Source organism: Typopeltis vanoorti, chromosome 5, assembly GCF_054136105.1.
Source record: "Typopeltis vanoorti isolate ZY-2024b chromosome 5, IOZ_Tvanoo_1.0, whole genome shotgun sequence".
NCBI classification, from domain to species: Eukaryota; Metazoa; Arthropoda; class Arachnida; order Uropygi; family Thelyphonidae; genus Typopeltis; species Typopeltis vanoorti.
In genome coordinates, this window is record NC_143553.1 from 107,063,652 (window position 1) to 107,078,160 (window position 14,509).

Here is a 14,509-nt window from a genome sequence, read left to right on the forward strand (position 1 = left end):
ATTTGAATATGTTCGTTGGATTGCAGCTTGCTGAACCAAATCGTTGGGATGTGTGGACGTCTTTAGGAAAATCTTGGATGTTAAGGATTGTAGAAAAGAGAAAATGTAGGGAATATTTGTGTCTCTATGGAGTTGATTGTTTCTAGCATACCACGGGGCGTTCAGAATCATTCTCAAGCACTTGTTCTGCATTCGCTGTATTTTGATAATGTTAGCATTAGAGGTGTGGCTCCAGGCCGGAGAGGCATAGGTGATTATCAGACGAATCGTCATCTGGTATAGTTGCAATTTGATTCTGTTACTGAGCTTGCCATTTCTGTTAATTAGCGGATAGATCTGAGCTGTGACTTTAGATGCCTCTGCGCACGCAGACTTGATGTGTTGGTTGAAAGATAGCTTTTTGTCGAGAATTACACCCAGGTAATTTGTTTCTGTCTGCCAGGGAATTTTAGTATTGAATAGTAACATCTCCTGCAGGAGACATTGGCCTTTTTGAGAAAAGAACGGCTGAGCTTTTCAAGGGGTTGACTTCCAGTCTCCACTTGGAGAACCAGCCCTCCAGCTTCAGAAGGTTTTCTTGAAGCTTTCTGTTAATGAAATGGAGTCTGAAAGATCTGGTTAGTATTGCCGTATCATCCGCATACAGGGCCAAAATGGAAGTCATCGGATTGTGCAGGACGTTTGACATATATATATATAGAAAACAGCAATGGAGCCAGTAGAAATCCCAGCGGCACTCCAGCAAAGATATGGCGCTGGGACGATGTAGAATTGTTGATTTTAACTTGCATTGATCTATTCTGAAGATATGAATGGATTAGATGAACCATTTTTAGTGAGCTACCGGCTAAGATAAGTTTGTGCAAGAGACCAAAATGCCAGATTTTATCAAATGCTTTGGATAGGTCTAGGAAAACAGCTCCCGTACACTGGCGCCAGTTGTAGTGGTGGTGATGTATTTGACAATTCTGTAGATTTGCTGAGTAGTACTATGGTGTTGCCGAAAACCAAACTGTTCTTTAGGAATGATGTTTAGGTCATTTACTGAGGTTTGGAGTCGTGAGAGGATGACCTTCTCCGCAACCTTACCCAGATTAGAGATAAGACTGATTGGACGATAATTTTGCGGTAGGTGTGGGTCTTTGCTGGCTTATGAATAGGAATTACATCAGCCAGTTTCCAGGTGGAAGGAAAATAGTGAAATCTTAAGATTGCATTTATTATAGTGGTCAGGTGCACTACAGCTTTCCGAGGCAGCAGCTTCACCACCCTGTTTTGAGATAAGTTTTTTAATAATATCATATAATTCAACAGGTGATGTGGGTGCAATATGGTCAGCGCTGGTATCTGGGAGATTTAAAGCGTGCTGACCTGTCTGTGGATTTTGTACAAGTGATTGAAATCTAAGTTGTTATAAGATGGTTTGCACAGCTCCTCTAGTCTTTAGTATGGCTTCTGCCTATCTACATCTGTGTGAACTAAGCCCTGGTTTGAGATTATGGGGGGGGGGGGACTGTTTTTATTTCTGATGTTTCTTAGTAACACCCAGATAGGGTGATCAATAGGATGAGACAGAGGATAACTTTTTATCCCAAATTTGGTTTCTATGAGTTTTAAGTGCATCTCTAACTGCCCCGTTTATCCTATTTAGAGCTGTTTTTATCTTGTGGTGCACGCATGTTACGGAATCTTTTCCTAGCTCTCTTTTTGTCTCTGATCAGGTTCATGATGTCTTCAGGCAAACGATCTGGCTTGCGGGCAGATTTGTAGGAGGTAGCTACCTTTATAGCGGAATTAATTTGTTGTTGTGTGAGATTTGTAACAGCAGTTTCTACTTCTTTTGTGCGTATGTGAGGAACAGGTCCAATATAATCCTTGAGTGCTGTTGACAGTCTTTCCCATGCAATGTAGGAGTGAGGAGGACACAGTGAATCAGGTATTCTTGATTTCCCAGCTGTAGTAGAATTGGATTGTGATCGGATGATAGTTCATCCATAGATTTGATGCTGTACAGAAGTTTAATATCCTGCAGGATAGCTATATCCAGGATGTCAGCAGTGCCGAACGTACTGAGATGAGTTGGTTCGGTGGGGCCTGCCACAACAGCGTTGTTTGATCCTAAGTAATTGGAAAGGATGCAACCATTCTTGTTTGTGGTTGTGCAATTCCATGCAGTGCTTGGAATTCAGACCCCCGGCAACAATGGTGGGTTCTCTGATGCATAAGATGGCATTTAGGTCAGAGTGAAGTAGAGATTTTTGGGGAGGGTTGTAAACTGAGTAGATTTTCAGTTTGCCAGTGGAGCTGGTGACTACTTCCACGCCTGTGATCTCAAGGTTGGAGGATTGCTCACAGAGTGGTGCTTAATGTAGTTTTTAATGAAGATGGCAGTGCCGCCGCCTCTGTAGAGTAGTCTGTCATTTCTGTATAGGTGATAGCCCCTTATTGTAGGATTGTCTGAGGGTTTTAAATGAGTTTCACTGATTAATATAACATCTGGTTGATGCCAATATGTGAACTCTCGGAGTTCAAGAATTTTGTTTTTGAGGCAATTTGCGTTCCAAGCAACTATCTGAAGAGATGCTGGAATGAGTTTGTTACTATTCATTTATGAGAGCTGCGAGGATGACCTGCGTTTCACGAAGAAATCTTTTAGTGGAGGTTTCAGTAGGGTTTGATAGGCTGAATTTTGTAGCATGTTTGCTAGTGAGGCCGTAATTAACAACTGTTAGATTTTTAGGTGCTGTTGGTTGATTTTGTTCCGGTATTGGCCTATTTGCACGGGTCACATCAGCATAACTTCTTGTTTGCTTGTGGGTGTCTCTATTTTTGGAGGTTCCCGACTGGAGGCAGATCCTGAAAATTCAGGTCAGCAGCTATTTCTGATGTGTCAATGTCTTCATAGACACCACGAAGGACCACTTTTAAGTTTTTTTCGGAACTGAGCGCAAAGGTATGATACTGGATGCCACTGTCGTCCAGTTCTTTGATCAACCGTCTATAATCTGTCACTGTTGCTGGCTGGATCTTTATGCCTTCATCCATGTTTTTGGCCTTAATGAAGCCAATGTGGAGATTGGACATTGTGGATCTTAAAGCTGCCCACTTCTGCTTTTCTCTAAGGATGATCGGAGGCACCTTTTCTTTGGGAGAAATAGCGGCATCCGAACCCTGAGAATCCTGTTCCATTTCATTATTGTCATTGTGCGGTTCTTTTGTTGTTCTTCGCTTTTTGCGTGCTCGCACTTCTACAAAGTCTGAAGGAGTAGAAGGCACTGAATCTGACTGACCTTCTGCGATAACGTCTGTGACACTTTCCGGGGGAAACGTGTCGTAAAGTTTCACTTTTCCCAGCCAATTGTTGTTAAGTAGTTCACCTAGTCTTATAAATTCTTTATATACCTCCTCGAATATTGTCTCATTTAGCTGTTTTTCCATGACTATCAATGTGAAGTATCTAATAATAATAATAAAAAAACATGCTTAGCATGCAGTTGTAGTCTTACTGGCACTGCTACAGGACTTTGTACTGTTTTGGCAAGAGCACTGAATCAAAAATTGCATGATATTTAAGACACATAATATAATAAACGCACCACAATTCCAAAACTGACCAAGCGGTGGACATCACTATCGCGCTTTCCGAATACTCAATCCATACCAAGGTTTTAGTAATATAGAGCCTTATCAACTTTACCTATTCAAGTTGCTACAAGGTGTTTTTATTTTTAATAAGAATCTCTGGAGGAGATATAGATGTAATTTAAAAAATTAATTACATCTATATCTCTTCCAGAGATTCTTCAGGGATGTTATAACTCAAATTACTATTTAAATGTTCAGGATTAAGGAGGATTTCTCTGACTCCATGATTTTCCTTTCAAACTCATTACCACAGCGAAAAATGTTTTCGGATTTATCCCAGCAAACTGAGTGACTCTGTAGATCGTCATGAGGGTTATTAGAGAAACGAACATCATTGGATAGCGCAGATGCATGTGATCTTTTATAGGAGATAGCTTTCTTATGCTCCTCAATACGCAGTTCAACATATTTGTTAGTCTGTCCAAAATAAGGAATATTACAGTCGCACCATAACTTGTAAACACCTGAATATTTCAGGTTATGACGAATAGGCTTCGGATGGCTTATAAGAGAACGGACTTTAGGGAGTGCAGTGAAAAACGTCCTGATGTTGCATTTTTTTAAGGACTTTGGCCAATTTATTGGAGACTGAACTTGAAGACTGTAAGGTATTGAGATGCTACCTTTAAAATCAGTAGTTTCCGTAGTACGCTGCCTAGGAGGATCCAGAAGAAATTTCTTAATTGTTTTTTCAGAATATCCATTTTTTTAAAAGATAAGAGAAAGTTGTTCAATTTCTTTTTGGAGTTCATCTGGTTTAATTAAAAGAGATCGTGCTCTGTGTCCTAAGGTAGAAAGAGTTCCGAGCTTTTGTGGTGGAAAGTGATGAGATTGACAGTGCAGATATCTGTTAGTATGAGTTGGTTTTCGGTGTATATAGAGATTTTAAATCTATCAGAGCATCGTGTAAGAATTACATCCAGGAAAGCAAGACAGTTATTTAGTTCTAGTTCGGCAGTGAATTTTATATTAGGATGCTGGTTGTTAAGATGTTGAAGAAAATCAATGAGAAATATGTGTCCATGGCTCCATATAATGAAAATGTCAACATAACGGCTCTAAAGTTTCAGCTTAAATGAGGACGATATGGCTTTCGTTTCAAAATCTTCCAGGAAAATGTTTGCTACAACTGGGTATAAAGGGTTGCCAATTGCTAGGCCTTGGTTTTGTTTGTAAATGGAGTCTCTATATCTGAAGTAGCCAGATTGAATACAATGCTTAATAAAGCAAATACCTTTTTAGACAATTTGTCCTTAAGTAATGTTAATACCTCCTCAGTAGGGACGTTAGTAAATAATGAGATAATGTCAAAACTTGCTATGATATCATTTTCACTGATTGAAATATTTTTGATATGAGAAACGAAGTCTGTAGTGTTTTTGATGAACGATGAAGATTTATTAGAGAAACACTTGAGGTATTCTGCAAGATGTTTCGAAAGCTTATAAGTAGGACCATCAATTCCTTCCACAATTGGGCGAAGATGGGCGTTTTCTTTGTGTATCTTCGGAACTCCATAAATGCGTGGTATAAGAGGGTGAAGAGAACGTAAAGAAAGGTGAATATTGTGAGGAAGTTCAAATGTAGGCTTTAACAGATTGTTTGTGCGGTTTTGTAGTTCCTTGTTGGATCATCCTGAAGAATTGAATATGTAATGTTGTCTTCAAGCAATTGAAGCATTTTATTGTGGTAATCTTCAGAATTGAGGATTATTTTACCTGCAGATAAAGGCAATGCCACAGTCGTCCTCAAGTCTGAAGATTACCATAATAAAATGCTTCAATTGCAACATTACATATTCAATTTTCATGAGATCCAGGTTTAATGGTGATCACTTTCATTTTCATGAGACATATTTTTATGATTTCATACACGAGGTGGATTGTGGCCTTCCCTGCAATAAATCATGGCACTCCATGGAGATAGTCGTGCTAATAACAGACCTTTTCGGGAAACCCACATTTTCTTAATAACATTACATCGATGCTGTTGGCCAACAAGCATGCAACATAACAATTCTTTCTAACTCTTTCATGCATATCCAACAATAATACAATTACTTTTAAATCGTTTAAATCTCCATATATGTTCCAACAGCAATCCTTATACCTTATTACTTCTATGGGACAGGACATATATGGCGCAGAGGGTGAAGCTTGACGCTTTTCATATTCCCTGTTGTCTGTTTCGGGAGCAGTGATGGGAGGGATTTGTGAGCTATTTTAGTTCGCCCTGAGTGGGCAGAATGGTTATTCGTCGTTGGGTGTTAGGATGGCTTTCGGTCTTTTATGTTTCCAGTAGTCATTACCGTCATAGTTTCCGGCTTGTTGTATCAGTTGGTTTGGATGTGTAGAAGTCTTCATAAAGAATTTTTCTGCTAGGGAGCGTAGTAGTGGAGAGATGTAGGGGATATTTATGTCCCGGTGGATCTGGGCGTTCCTGATGAACCACAGGGCGTTCAGAATCATTCGCAGGCATTTGTTCAATAGTCTTTGTAGCTTGAGGATGTTTGTCTTGGAGGTATGGCTCCAGGCTGGGGAGGCGTATATGACTGTGGGACGGATCACTGTCTTTTACAGTAGTATTTTATTTGTTGAGCTTAGTTTGCTGTGTCTGTTGATCAAGGGGTATAGCTGGGTGATAACTTTTGAAGCTTTGGTGCATATGCTCTTGATGTGGGTGTTGAAGCATAATCGCTTATCGAGAAGTATTCCTAGGTATTTTGCTTCAGTTTTCCAGGGGATTTTAGAGTTGAACAGATTGATGTCTCCTTTGGGGGATGCTCGTCTTCTTGTGAAGAGTTATCGTTGTACTTTTCTGGGGGTTTAATTGTAGTCCCAGTCTTTAAACCATTTTTCTAGATTTAAGATGGTGTCTTGTAGTTTTTTAGTGATGAGAAGTGGTTGACGAGATCTGGCTAGAATAGCCGTGTCATCAGCATAAAGGGCGATGGTGGATGTGAGAGGATTTTGAGGGATGTCTACCATATAGATGTTGAACAGGATCGGGGCTAGCAGTGATCCTTGAGGAACTCCAGCGAGGATTTTCCATTGGGTTGAGACTGTTGCATTGATTTTGACTTGCATCCTCCTGTTGGAGAGGTATGGTTTGATCAGGTGTATCATGTTTAGTGGAAGGTTAGCGATAATAAGTTTGTAGAGGAGGCCTTGGTGCCAGATCTTATCGAAGGCCTTTGAGATGTCTAGGAAGACAGCTCGTGTGTTGATTCCAATTGAATCCTGTGGTGATGTATTCTACCAGACTATGGATTTGATGGGTGGTGCTGTGATTTTGACGGAAGCCGAATGTTCTTCTGGAATGATATTTAATTGGTTGACATGATCTTGGAGTCTGGTGAGGATGATTTTCTCAGCTATTTTCCCTAAATAGCAGGCTGATGGGACGGTAATTTTCAGGTAGGTGTGGGTCTTTGCCTGGTTTGTGAATTGGGATGATGTCGGCTATTTTCCATGACTGGGGGAAGTGCTGCCATTTGAAGATGGAGTTTATGATGTTTGCCAGATGTGCTATGGCTTTGCGTGGTAGTGCCTTGGTGACTTGGTTAGTGATGCCGTCAGGACCTGTGGCTTTTTTGATCTTGAGATGGTTGATGATGCCGATTATTTCGGTAGGCATTATAGGACTTGGATTGACATCGGGACGATTCACTGTGAACCTGACTTTACGACGGATCTTGTATACGTGGCTGATGTTTAGGTTATCATATGCAGGACTGCATTGTTTCTCTAGGTTTCTTGCTATGGCTTCGGCTTTGTCAGCATCTGTGTATGCAAGGTGTTGTTCTGCTTGCAGAGGGGGGGGGGATTTGCACTTGATCCTGAGGTTGTTTAGGAATTTCCATATAGAATGATCTGCTGTGGAGATGGAGGTGAGCTTGTTGTCCCATTGTTGGTTCCTGTGGTTCTGGAGAGCTTCTCGGACAGATTTGTTTAATCTGTTGAGGGCTGTTTTGTCCTGGGGACGACGAGTGTTGTGATATCTTTTTCTTTGTTTTTTTTCCCTTATTAAGTCCATGATTTCTTCCGGGAGACGATTTTGTTTGTGGGTAATCGTGGATACTGTGGCTGCTGTTATGGCTTTATTGATTTGATTGGCGAGGTTCTTTATTGCCGTGTCTTCAATATTCTGGTAGCACTTTCTTGAGTTTCTCCCAGATGGAGGTTTGGAGGGGAGGTGACTGATCTTTGTTCCCTAAGTGAAGTAGGATTGGGTTGTGGTCTGATGATAATTCGTTCAGTGCTTGAATGCTGTGCTGATATTTGATGTTGTGTAGAATGGCAATGTCTAGGATGTCGGCTGTGCCAGTTGGGCTGTGGTGGGTTGGTTCAGTGGGTCCTGTTACGATAGCGTTGTTTAATCCTGTGTAGCTGAAGAGGATACGGCCATTTTTATTTGTGGTTCTGCTGTTCCAGGAGAGATGTTTGGAGTTTAAGTCCCCAGCGACGATGATAGATTCAATTTTGCCTAGTACAGCATCCAAGTCAGAAAATAGCAGGGTCTTAGCAGGGGAGTTGTAGGTGGCGTAGATTTTAAGTCTTCCAGTTGAATTTGTATGGACTTCGACACCGGTGAGTTCTAGGTTGGAGGGGGTGGGTATTCCATTGTTCCTGATAAATATGGCTGTACCACCACCTCTGTAGTCCAGTCGGTCGTTTCTATATAGTGTGTAGCCTCTCAGTTTTGGATTGTCTGCAGGTCTTAGATGAGTTTCATTAATTAGGATGACGTCAGGGTTGTATCTATGAGAGAATTCTTGAAGTTCCAGAGTCTTCTTTTTTAGGCCATTGGCGTTCCAAGCAGCGATCTGTAGTGAGTCTGGCAGTAATTTAGTTTTATTCATTAACAAGCATTGATAATATGGTTTGAGTTTCTTTTAGAAATCTTTTTGTGGAGTTTGGTGAAGGGTTTGACTTACTGAAGTCTTGAAGCATGTTTGCCAATGAGGCTGTGATGACTGTTGTCATGTTTGGAAGAATTTGGTCCTGCTGGATATATGTGGATGAGCGGGCTACTTCGGCGTATGTCCTGCTTCGATGGTGGCTTTCCAAACTGTTGGTATTTTCCACTTGTGAGAACTGGTATTTTGTTGTCTTTTGTTGGGTGTCAGGCAACTGGGGTGCCGTCAACGCAGGTTCCTGTGGGCAGGGTTCAGAGATCTGTTTCCTTTTTTTGTCTGTTTTATTCTTAGGTAGTGACTGCAGCCTCTGTAGTTTGCTGGGTGGGGGCCCCCCGCAGTTCGCGCATTTGGCTGGTGAGGTCCTGGGTTTTGAGCAGGTTGCTGTGGGGTGGTTTTGCCCACATTTGAGGCATTTGTAGTCTGCTCTGCAGAGTTTCTATGCGTGTCCGTACTTCTGACATCTGTAGCACTGGCCTGACGAGGCTTTTTCTTAGTGGTTCTGTTGTGATTTTCAGACCACAGATCGTTAAGTTGTATATGTTCTTGTGTGTGTGTTAGGTATCTCAACGAGCACTAGGGGCATTGGACTCTTGTCAGCCCATAGCATTCTGCTAACTTTGACAGGTGGGAGATCGTGGAGGCAGAGGTCTTCAGTAATTTCATCTGTGCAGATGTTTTCTGTTACTCCCCTGAGTACAACTTTTAGGTTTTTCTCCGACTTCAGTGAGTAAGTATGATATTTAATATTTGACTCGTCCATGGTTTTTGTGAGGAGTCTGTAGTCGCCTACTGTGGTAGGCTGGATTTTAATTCCGTCGTCTACGTTTTTTGCCCATGAATAGGCAATTTGGTGGTTTTGCCTAATAGGGCTAAGGGCCGTCCAACGTTCTTTTTCCTGTAGAACAATTGGGGGAACTTTTTCGTTGTTGGGTGTGGGGAGGTCAGTGTTGGGGGTATCTTCTTCCATCCCCTCGTTTATCTGAGTCTCTGCACGTTTTTTCCGTGCATGGGTTTCTGTGTCATGTTTTGCAATGGGAGCAGAGATTATCAGGTTCATCTTCCCTTCTTCCCCTGATGTTGAGTTGTCTCCTTTGGAGTCGTCTGTCGCTGAATATAGGTTTAGAAACCCTGGCCACTCTACCTCAAATTTCTTCAACAGTTTTTTGAGGAGGTCGAGCGCTAGCTTCTTATCCAACGATTGGATAAAGTCATCGGGACTTAAACTGGTCATGTTTGAAATATTCAAATATATGCTTACCTGAGCTGGATCTCAAGGCTTTCCGTATAGCGTATAAACACAAAATATAACACACTAAAGGACTATCGCGAGACCGCAATCACTAATTAACAACACAATCATCAGCTACTTGTTTACCTTCGCTTTCCGCTTATATCAAAAATCTGAATCAACACTCCGTATTATTCATAACAACTATTTAAATCACTGATCACATATATAAACACTTGGCAACCGCCATTACGTACCAGCGCCCTCCTACAGTTTTATCAACAATCACTTCTTATGGGCTTAGGCATATTTTCAAAAAGCAAAATTTTTTATTTAAAATAACCAGTGGTATACCACAAGGATCCGAAACTTTAGTAAACCTATATATGTTTTTCATCGATTACAACTATTAGTCTAATTCTACGTTCAAATTCTTCAATGACACTCTCCAGTAAAGGGGGGGGGGGGTTGTAACGGTTTCCTGAATATGCTGTTTCAATTCCGCAAACGCTTCTCGATTTATTATGGCAAACTTTACATTTAACATAGTCCACAGATAAAAATCTAAAGGTGTTAAGATCTGGAGATAGAGAGCCATTTTATACTCCTCTTCCCATCTGTTAATCTATCAGTCTGGAAATATGTTGCAAATGAAATGTTTAGTTTTGAAGTGACGATTTAGGTTTTTGCAAACAATTATGAGGTATCAAACCTTACATTTTCGCTTGTTACTTCTAGGTATAAAATATAATAATAATAATAAAAATTAATATTTCTTTTTGGGACACCCTGTATATAAACAGGCAAATCTATCAGAGAACACAAACGCTATTAACAGACAGAAATAGTGGGAGGTTAATGGCATAGTGTGTGGATAGCGAATTAATTGTTAAAAGGCGGTGGATTATGTGGATAAGAAGATAGCCTGAGATGTTGCTTTGTAAAGCCAATTTTTTGTTTCCAAAGTAATGAGGGGGGGGGGGATTTCCATGTATTTCTTAGATTCCTGTGTTGATTGACAGTTAACTCAAATAAAACTAAAATACTCGGAAATATAATATAAGGTTCCAGCATTACAAAACACAACCAACCTTTAGAAAAAGCGGAAGACTTCCAATACATTGGCTCAAATTTAAATAATACTGTAAATGACATAATATTAAGACATATATCGAAATCGCCCCACATTACCTTGGAAATAAAAATTGGGCTTTACAAAGCCATCTAGTGGAGAAATACGGAACGTTTCTACCCTAAAAGCAATAAAAACCATTAATAGCTTTAATACAACTTACTTAAGACTGTTACTCGGTTACTCTTGGAAGGATCATATTCGTAATTCCACTATTTTAGAAGCAAACCAAAAACCATTGATTGAAACCTAAAGCAGACGTCAACTTGATTGGCTTGGACTGAGGCATCCTCCTTCTCCATATTTTGACATTTTATATGCCCCTCAAATGGATAAAGACGGAGAGGAAGACCAACTAAACAATTCTGGCATTTTGGATGCATGAAACTGCCCGAAATTTGGGAAGCTTGCATCACGAGAACATCAGCCAAGACAAACGAACTTGGCCCACTAGGGGACACCGTTAGGACTCTACCTCTCTTCTTCTCTTCTGCTCGTAGTTAGTGCCTGCCTTCACATATCATAGTTTTATGTTCCCAATGAAGATGGCAAATTGCCGAAATATAGGAATATTGATTAAAGTTTTCTTTTAATTAATATTTAGTATACGTTGCAACTTCCTGAAATAATTTAATAGTCGTATGTTACCAACGTATAAGCTTATCTACTAGAAACATTATCTCTGTTAGAATGCATCTTACTATTGCCTCCGTTGAGGAGTCATCACTCCAGTAGGTATTTGTATAATAATAATAATAATAATAATAATAATAATAAAGGTCAAATGAACAATAGCTTTGTAGTGTAATTAGATTATTATTGGCAAATACTAGAGTGAGACACGAGTAATTTGAATTTTGATAGGATTTTTAAATACAGTCATATAATACGCACAGAAATCGGGAAAAAATAATCACTTGCAAAATTATTACTTTTTCCCTGCTGAATCAAGGAAATGCTGAAATAACTCGTTTTACTTTTTTATTCACAAGTTCCGACCTCCTTCGACTATAATTATACAATCCGCGAAAACTCTGGCAGAAAACTAGGCATTCATTAGATCGTCAACACTGTTTCCCATTATAAATATTGGACAAAAAAATGATTATAGAAAATAATTTTCTATAAATAATAAATTATTTATAGAAACCGCGCGGTTAGCCTAGTGGCTTTGCGCTTCGCAACCATATGCCTGGGGAAGGAGTGTCCCAGGTTCGATTCCCGTTGTAGACGTGAGGAATTTAAGGATCTTCCTCAGGCATAGCCAAGTTAGCCGGTCTTGGGCGCGGTGAGTAGGGTTTTTGTCGGCCAGTTTATCTGGCGTTTTTCATCCCGCATACAGGCAAACCGGCCCCGTGAACATACGTATCTACAGCCAAAAATATATCCCCCCTCAGAGGCAGACCAGGCGACGGGTCGATTGGGAGTAGTACTAACAAGAAGTCGCATCTAAGTAACACGCGGACCCTGCATAGGAAGCGGGAATAACGCGTAGAAGAAGAGAATAAATTATTTATAGAAAATTATTTGTCTATATCGGTGTACTAAACACGTCAATTCACACTTCGCACGCAAAACTTGAAACTTAGAAATCATGACAAATGACAGCGCTCAATTGGACTGGTTGACACAATAACCAATCACAGCCACTGATTTCTTGGTGCTACTATCTCAACGCACACCCTGTCTCACCCTTCTGGGTGGTTTTAAACCACTGGGATGCTAAGAATTTGACCCGCTGCGCTATGTACGTCTTTTCAAGGAACTCAAAGGTATCCGTATTTGTGACAGTACAGCCGGGCAATATATTATTTGAATGCGATGGAATGTTTACACTTCGAAAAGCGTCCTCTTCATAAAGCATTAGTATATTGTGTTTAATTTTAGGAATCACGCGAAGCCAGGAAACAACTAGAGGATTCTTTAACGGGAATAAATGCAAAAATATAATATCAGTGTTACTGCTATTCCGTGGGTGTATGTACCGCACACCTAACACACCCGGAATATACGCCCCTGAACTTTAGACTTTGTAAGAAACAACTCACAGAACTTTATTTCGTACAGTTTGTAAGAAATAAAAGTCAAAAGATTTCATCTTTATTTCTTTCATAAATAAAGGTGAAATCTTTGACTAGACATAATAAACTCTGAAAAACATCACAAAAGACAATATTTATTTTAAAATAGTTTATATAGTCATAAACATAAACAAGTGCTTGTTATATATGAATTTCTAACTACAGAAAGGGGACATGTCCATTTTTTATTCAAATATCACAAAATCTGTGATATTTGAATAATATCACGGATTTTGAGAGCGATCGCTTGCAAAGATATGTTCTAGAAAATTATTGAAGTAGCTCAAATAAGAAAAATTTGCAACAAATCAACGATATAGTTTTTGGTTGTTCTTGTCAAGTTGGCAAATATGGACAATGCCCCTCTCTGCAGTTATTGATTCTTATTTTTGTTTTTGTTATTACTGAATACGATAGGATGCACTGGTAAGAATTTCACTTGTTATTATTTTTATTAAATGCTTCCTGAACATTATTTTTTTTTTTATTATTATAAACAAATATCATCGAGTTTTACTTAACGTTACGGTGGGAGGGGGATGAAGTTTCTCTATGAACCCTGGTTGGCGAGATCTCACAGTCTCTTCTTCACTGCCAAGTGATCTTACCGTTAGCCATTTTCTGAGTAAATGCAAACTGAAGTAAGAAAAATATATTTCGAATGGAAATGGAATACTATGAAGAATTATTTATTTATGTGAATGATGAAATATTACGCAACAGCTTACACTACTCATGTTTTTCGTAAAATTATGTAAATAATTTTGGTAATCTTTTGAAATTTCAGGGAAAATAGTTTACTAATAACTGAGAAGCAATGATTAGCACACCCAGTTAACTTAAGCACTAAGTTAACTGGGTTTGGAGGTGAATGAATTATTATGACTGCTGAACAAATTATAGATAATACATTCGTTTCGTCGATTATCGTCGAGGTAGCGAAAATGCTAAACAAACGATGCCCCTTATAAATCCCTACGAACATCGATAACCGATACCGCAAGATATGTTACTGAATTTTATCGTTTGCTAAAACGTTGGCAATTTATTTAATAATTTTGTTATAATCAACTCATTTCACACATGATTAATAAAAAAAAGAAGAATAAAAAGAACACCTTACCTTCTAAAACGATACTATTTTCGAAATTGGACAGAGTTATATCGTTTCAATTGGGGAAACACGGTTACATAATAGATTCACTTAAAATTCCGAACAGTAAACAGTTGACTGACATAACTACGTGATAAATAATTCATTTCTAGAGAGAGACGACCCCTCAATTCCGGATTTCAAACTATTTATTTAATAAATATGAATTAAGTAAAATGAGGTTATTTGTAAATTAAGCATTTATAATTTATTTAAATAATTGGTTAAGGATTTACTATTAAAATGTTAGTTTTATTTTGTGAGTTAACTGGTTTGAAAATATTTTGGCGATATTTAAAGATTAATTGTGCCCTCCCACGAGAAGTTCTTGGACTCCCTGGAGGTGTCACGT

General features: G+C 39.3%; 1 protein-coding gene across 5 annotated transcripts in view; it reads right to left on the reverse strand.

Moving 5' to 3' along the window:
• LOC150106709 (sodium- and chloride-dependent glycine transporter 2-like) overlaps positions 1 to 14,236 on the reverse strand; it is a 626,004-nt gene extending 611,768 nt beyond the window's left edge. For all 5 annotated transcript variants that reach the window (XM_090393293.1, XM_090393295.1, XM_090393296.1 and 2 more), the window contains exon 1: positions 14,128 to 14,236. The gene's annotated coding sequence lies outside the window, so the exon portion shown is untranslated. The remainder of the gene's footprint in view (positions 1 to 14,127) is intronic.
• Positions 14,237 to 14,509: the final 273 nt, after the last annotated feature.